Genomic DNA, 8,003 nt, shown 5'->3' on the forward strand with positions numbered 1-8,003 from the left:
GTTCGAGCTTATTGCTCGTACTATGTAGCAGCTTTCGTCAAACGTTCCTCCTGTCTTAACAGTAGGTGCGCATATCTAACAGACTCACCTACTTATTTTTGCATATATATAGACTCCTACAAAGGATTCCTCTAGCAATACATTCAATCTAGTTCCTTATACCTCTAGTGCCTTACATAGCTTCACACTAATACTAATCCCTAACACACTAATATAGCTAAAAAAAAAAAAAAAAAACTAACTTAAATAATAGCTAGCTAATTCTTAGCTTTAATTAGAGTAGTTAAATTTCTTTTTTAAAAACTTAAAGTTTATATAAATTTAAGATTAGTTATTTAGAAATTAGTTAATTATTAGCTGTAATTAAAAGAATAGGTTCTAGCTCTAGCTCTTAACGCGTTTCTGCTCTTATAATAGTCTTCCTCTTCTTTGCACCTTACAGTCTGTAGCGTTGCGCCTGTTCCTTTCACTGCCTAATACTACCACGCTACGCCTAATACTGCTACTTAATATCTTTAATTTAATTATTTTAGCATTAAAGCTCTAGTTGTAGAGCTGTAGCTTGTGTAGTTCATTGCCTCTGCAGGAATTTCTTAGAGTCTTAGAGAGCTCTAGCGCTGCCTCTGCCTCTGCCTCTGCTTCTCTATCGCCGCAAAGATTAATGTAGTATATGTAATACTTTAACAAGCTGTTTTGCTTACACAACTACTAGTTTAGCTTCTTTAACTGCTGTTTAAATATAATAGGCTAATATCTAGAGTTGTTAGTAAGAGATTACCTAGTAACGTGTTTTATCAGTAAGCTGCGGACATTAGTAAGCTGCGCACCCCACCAAACCGCGCGAAACCGCGTCCACACCTTTAACTATAGCTTAACAACCACAAGCTTAATCTCTAGCAAAAGAAGGCAGACTTTAGCTTGCTCTTGTCTTAATTAAGTCTAACCCTTGTCTATTAATTTGTGCAGCTGCTGCAGCCTATAACGTACCAGAATCCACCCTCTGAACGCGCCTCCGTGGTATCCTCCCAAAACGCGAGACAATCTCGGTCAACCGCAAGCTATCGCCTATTAAAGAGCAGTTGCTTGTCTCCTAGATCCTAGATCTTAACTAACACAGCTTTCCACCCTATATCATTAACATGCGTTAAATGGCGAACGTTCTGCTTTAAGCTTGTTGCTAAGATCCTCTACTAACGCCTGTAGGCAAGTGCTAGGTATTGCGCTTTGTTAACAGCTAGGCAGAGCTTTAGACAAAGTAGGACAGGAAGATACACTCCTAGCGCGCTCTCTGTCAGGATCTAGTCAAGTTTAGAGCCTGGTTCAAGCTAGTAGAGGACACGCGTTAGACGTACAGGATACTAGACAAGGATACCTATAATTTTAATAAGATAGGATTTATAATAGGGGTTGCTAGCACGTCTAAGGTTGTTACTAGCTCTAAGACTGTTAGTTAAGCAGTTACTGTACAGCCTAGTAATTGCAACTAGGTTACTACAATTAAGTGTATTAACACGTCTAGCTAGTTGCTCCTACTGCTTATCATCTTGCATAGAAAGCTCTACTAAGCTAGCTAGTATTGTGATATCCCTAGCGACTAGACGCTCACAGTGAGCAATAACAGCTAGACAACTAACTACCTTAGCCTAGCCTAGCTTAAGCACTTTAACAAGCAGACAAGGACGCGTACAGCAGGAATCTATTACCTGCTTATAGTAGATAGCCACAGCAGCTATGCAACGCCTAAGTTTAATTAGTACTGTACAGAGAACAAGATTATTAGTCTCTGTATGCTAGCTTACAGCTCCTATCTCCTACAGCCTTTAGATGTTAGCTGTTTTACGCCTCTTAAGTGAGCGTACAGACACTAGGTGTTAGAGCTTGCTTATAATTAGATCTTTTATGTTAACAAGCAAGACTTTCTTAGAATCTATAAGCATATTAGGCCTATAGTATTCACAGAGTAGATAATTAAGAGCAGCTTTTAAGCAGCAGGTTTAGTCCCACACTGTCCTAATTACGTCTTGTTGTCGCTTACTGTTGTCTGTACACTGTCTCCACCAGCGCAAGAAGCTAACAGTAAGACGCGCTAGACTGTAGAGACGCCTTATACAGTTGCTTAGCTGCAGCAGCAGGCTTAACTAATCTATAACCGCCTTAGTTGTTAATTGCAGAGCCTTACTAGCTAGGCAATAGCTTAGCTTGTTAAAGGATGTTAGATAGTAATGCACTTAGCAATAATCCTTACAGAGGAGAACACTAAGCTGCGTTAGGCTAACTATTGCTAAGAGCAGAAGAAGCAACAGCAACAGCAGTATATTGCTACAGGAGGGACTCTCACAGGCCAGGAAGGTCAGAGGCTGGCTGCAGAGGCTGATAGGTTGGTTAAGGTGGATGCGCAGGCTCAGGCATCGCGGGCATATCAACGAGCACCACCAACCTGCTCAAGGTGCCATGTACAAGGCTATAAAAGGAATTAATGTAGAAGCAATTAGGAATATTTTATATATATACTTATATAGGTTTAATTTAGTTGCTGTTCAGTTATCCGTCAAAGAGGCGCGCGCAGTTTGGTGGGGTGCGCAGCTTACTGATGTCCGCAGCTTACTGATAAAACACGTTAGTGTTAAGAAATGCATAAAGTAAATTGCAGCAAATTGTAGCAAACTACAGCAAATTGCAGCAAACTACAGCAAATTGCGGCAAACTATAGCAAATTGCACTAAACTATAGCAAATTGCGGTAAACTATAGCAAATGTCACGGTATCCTCCCCGGATCCCAGACATAACTGTATTGGACGCGTACTAGAGTATTATTAGTGCACGTCTGACACAAACACAACATAACACAGACATAAACTTAAGCACAAACTGCCTTAACACTAACTAAACCTAGAACAGGCTTAATTTATACCTAAAGTGCTTAGACTTCTAAGCTAAGTATTTAATTACTAATTTCCTTCTAAACCTTTCTATTCTTTATATAATGTCTTGTACCTACTATAATACCTTACATAGTAATTAAACTAGACCTTTATAAAGCTCTATAACCTTACTTGTGCACAATTATAACATTATGTTGTGTTAAAACCCTAGCTAAGAATAGCTTCTAAATCTAATTTAATAAGCTTAGTACTTACATAACTCTAAGCTATTAAAGTAAGCTAAAAAGCTTTCTAAAAAGCGCTTACTTTATAAAAAAGCTGCTATGTTATAAGCTTAAAAGCTTTTTAAAAGGACTTTAAAAAACAGCTTTATATTATTAAGTAGTCTGTTTCTGCCTTAACTTTAGTTATAGTAGTAGTGTCACGATTGTGCACGAGTAAGGTTATAGAGCTTCACGGAGGTCTAGTTTAATTACTACGTGAGGTATCATAGTAGGTACAAGACGTTGTGTAAGGAACAGAAAGGTTTAGAAGGAAATTAGTAATTAAATACTTAGCTTAAAAGTCTAAGCGCTTTAGGTATAAATTAAGCCTATTCTAAGTTTAGTTAGTGTTAAGGCAGTTTATGCTTAAGTTTATGTCTATGTTATGTTGTGTTTATGTTAGATGTGCACTAATAATACTTTAGTACGCGTCTAATACAGTTATGTCTAAGATCTAGGGAGGATACTGTAACAGTACCCCCCCTCTTATTAGAAAGAGAATCCTTTACATTAGTAGTTCTAGCATTAGGTTGTCTTTGTTAGGGTATAGGTTTAGTTTAGATAGGTATTAGGCGTAGAATTAGGTTACTGTAGAGTTCTTTTATAGAGCTTCTGCAGGTTCCTACAACAGTTTGTTATATCTAGTCTATTTTATAAGGTATTTATAGATATGTTTTTTCTTGTTAAACTAGATCTATTTAACGTTTTTTATAACATATTCTAGTTTATTATTTATAATAATAAGTTTAGGTAGTAGGTTTAGCTGTCTAAGTAGATAGTTAGATTTAAAGGCTACTTAGCGCAGCAACAATACGTGGAACATAGGGTGTATCTTTATGCTGTTAGGTAGGATTAATTAGTAAGCATGTAATAAGACTATATAGGCTACTGTAAAAAGGCTAAGGTTTTTTTAATTAAGTTTCTTTAATTATTAGTTTATTTAGATATTTCTAGTGTCTAGCTAGACCTTCTTACTAGCTGCATACGCAGGGGTAGAGGTTTAAAATTAGTTTATGTACTCTTATTAAAAAGCTTAAGCTTATATAAGCTTTTTATAAACATATTTAGATATATTTTAAATTTTATTAATAAGTCTATTTATAACTATTACTTATATAGATTAATAAGTTAGTTAGAGGGTATTTAAAAGTAGTTTAAATTTTATTTAAAAGTAGTATTTATAGTTTACTAAAAACAGGGATACTTATGTTAATTTAGATATTATGTTATTAGCTTTAAACTATGCTATAGCTAACTATTTTACCTAGTTATCTTACTAGTAGTTTATGTACACTTATAGGACTTATTTTATTATAGTGTTTACATTCTTAGTCTAGCTGTTAGTCTCTAGGTAAAAAGCTGTAGATAAATAAAGGACAATTTAAAGCTATTTATAGAGTTTGTTCTAGAAGGCTAAGACAAACTGTGTACCTCTATTTAATATAATTATGTTAGGCAGGTGTCACAGTATCCTCCCTAGATCCTAGACATAACTGTATTAGACGTGTACTAGAGTATTATCAGTGCACGTCTGACACAAACACAACACGACACGGACATAAACTTAAGCACAAACTACCTTAACACTAACTAAACCTAGAACAGGCTTAATTTATACCTAAAGCGCTTAGACTTCTAAGCTAAGTATTTAATTGCTAATTTCCTCCTAAACCTTCCTGTTCCTCACACAACGTCTTGTACCTACTATAATACCTCACGTAGTAATTGAACTAGACCTCTGTGAAGCTCTATAACCTTACTTGTGCACAATTGTGACAGCAGGCTATAGTAAACCTATACATATTAGTAGAATAACTAGGCTATATTAGAGGCAGTTATAGAGGAACATAGTATTAAGTGTTAATACTTAGTTAAGTAATTAATAACTACTATAATATTTATATACTCTTTAAATAAAGGTAGGTTTATAATAAAATTAATTAATATATTTTTCTAAGCTAATTTAAGGATTAAGAGTAGTTTAAGTAGGCTATTATACCTTTTTTAAGAGGCCTTTACTTTATAGCAAGTATAGCAACATAATACGTATTAGCGTACAGTATAGAACATGCAGGGCTAGTAGTACTCTCTCTATAGTAGGTTAAGAGTCTTTCCTCTGCCTAGGTGTCCTCTAATAAGCAAGTTATATATAATTTAAAGTAGTTTAATTCTTAGTTTATTAAAATTAAAAATTATAAGTTAGTTATAGTAATATAGCTTACTATTTTAGTTTTTATAGTTAGCTAGTGTTACTTTTTTTAACTAACTAGCGCTGTTTTAGAGCAGGTTTAAGGTTTCTTAGATAAATTTATTATTTAAATACTTATTAGTAATAATTTAATTAATTATCTAATTTATTTTATTTAGGTTAAGGTCTAAAAATAGCTTAGGTTAAAGTAAAGTTTAGTATTAAGCCTTTTACACTTTTTCTTAAGTAGAGATGTTTTAGGATTACTTTATAAAAGCATCTAGTTTTCCTCTGTCTTAACTAGAATAATAAGTAATCTTAAAATTAAAATAAAATAGGTATTTAAACTAACAGGCTTATTAGTAGCTAAGTTATTTTATAGTTGTAAAGTACTGTAAGTTCTTGTAGTTAAATAGAACCTATATTAGATGCGCTGCACCTTCTAGTTTAAGTTGCTATTATTTAAAGCAGTGTACTATAGTAAGTAATTTTTTATTATAGATCTTATAATTACCTTCTGCAGAACTTATTCTTTTTAAGAAATATGCAATAGGCTTAATAGTCCTATCTAGCTTAGTCTAGAAAAGAACTCCTACTACTACGTAGTCTAAGGCATTAGCTTTTATAAGTATTAGTAGTTTAAAGTTAAAGTAGCAGAGTATTAAAGCTTTAGTAAAGGCTTTTTTTAGCTAGTTAAAGAACTATTAGTAATTTAAGTTAAAGTTAAATTAAATTTTTTTTTTAGTAAGTGTAATTATAAAGCTTACTTGCTATAAGAAGTTGTTAATAAATTATTAGTAAAAGTTAGTAAATTTTATAAAGGCTTAAACATCTTTTATGTCTTTTAAGTATTGCTAATCTAGCACAGTCTAAACTTTAATAGGGTCTATTTAAATGCTATTTATAGAGATTATATATTCTAAATACATAACCTTTAATTAGTAGAACTTATATTTGTCTATGTTAAGTTACAGACCTGCTTCTTTTATAGCCTTTAGCACTAGGCGTACATGCTGTTTGTGCTCTAAAAGGCTATTACTGTAGATTAGAATGTTGTTAATATACGCAGTACAGAACATGTCTAAGTAGGGTTAGAGTAAGTTGTTTATAAAATGTTAAAAAGTACTAGGCGTGTTAGCTAAGCTAAAGGGCATTACTAAGTACTTAAATAGTCTGTATTAGGTCTAAAACACTGTTAGCTACTTATTACCCTTTACTATCTTTAGCTTATTAAAGGCAGTAATAATATCTAACTTTATAAAATACTTTGCTTTACTTAGTTAGCTTAGGGTTTCTTATAAAAAAAAAATTAAGTATTAGTTTTTAATAGTAACAGCATTTAGTTCTTAGTAGTTAATGTAGAATTAAAGCCTACCCCTAAGTTTTTTTATAAATAGTATAAGTAACACTACTAGTAAAAAGCTAGCTTAAATAAACCTTTTTTTTAGATTCTTGTTAAAGTATTTTTAGAGCACTTTTAATTTGTTTAGCAACATTTTATATAGTAGCCTATAACTAGGTTGTTTACTAGGCTTAAAAGTTATTTAGTAATTATATAGATGTTATATTAAAAGCTTATTAGACTTATTTTAAAAGAAGACATATAATAAGTTATAGTAGTCTTAAGAGACTATTATTCTTAAGTTAGTGCGTTTTTAGGGAGCTAAAGCTTAGTCTATATTAAAAATTATAACTATGTAGATTTTATAATCTAGTTATTAAGCTAGGGTTATAAATAAGGCAGGTCTTATATAGCAGATGTCTATCTACTGTTTAAGTCCTAGTTTATGTTTAAATTAGGTACGTAAAAATTTCTTAAAAGCTTTTTTTTCTTTAAGTTTAAGTAGTTATTAAATTATTTTATATAGCTTATTTTAGTAAAAGGCCTAGCTTGTTAGCCTTACTTAAGTAGTTCTTTTTTAGGTTATTAGAAAGTAGGTCTAGAGACCTTCTATATTAAGTGCTACTTAAGTGTTGTTTAGGTGTAAGCGTAAGCATATGTCTTAGCATTAGAAAAAGTTAAAGTTTAAGACTTACTCTTAGTAATTAAAGGCAACCTTATGCTAATACAGCTAGGGTTATTCTAGGATTAAGTTATAATGTTCTATGTTTATTACATAAAGCTTAATCTGCTCCTATCTCCCTGCGACTGCTGCGGATCAGGCCTTGTTCGTCTCGATTGGGCATCGCGCTGGATCCGACCCCCTTTTCGCTCCTCTTTTTGGCCTAGATTGGTGGACTTGACCATGGCGCTACCTATTACAGTATAGCGTATAATTGCTCCTTTGTGTGAAAGATAGCTGCTTCCTCCCTCGTTCCCCTAGCTATTGCCAAGACGCAGGTGCGAATGCAAAGAGTAAGAGGAACCTATCTAGAGCGCATCTTTCTTAACAATATCTACTGCAATGCCTCTCAAATACTGCGCACGCAGGCATCGCGCGCGCATTGCCGCACCAGCCCAGCTACCAGCGCCCCGCCCGCAGACCACCACCTAACCCAGCGACCACAACAACAACTATGACCGACAACACAGCTCTCTACTTCCTAGCTGGGCTCATGGCATCAATTCTCTAGCGCAGCGACAGCGCTGTTAATTTTATTATTCCTTTTGCTAGGAAACGCGCACAGGCTCTGCAGTTCGCGCCCTAGCGACAAGCCTGCGCCCGCAG

Source organism: Lindgomyces ingoldianus (assembly GCF_010093535.1).
Source record: "Lindgomyces ingoldianus strain ATCC 200398 unplaced genomic scaffold BDR25scaffold_58, whole genome shotgun sequence".
Taxonomy (NCBI): domain Eukaryota; kingdom Fungi; phylum Ascomycota; class Dothideomycetes; order Pleosporales; family Lindgomycetaceae; genus Lindgomyces; species Lindgomyces ingoldianus.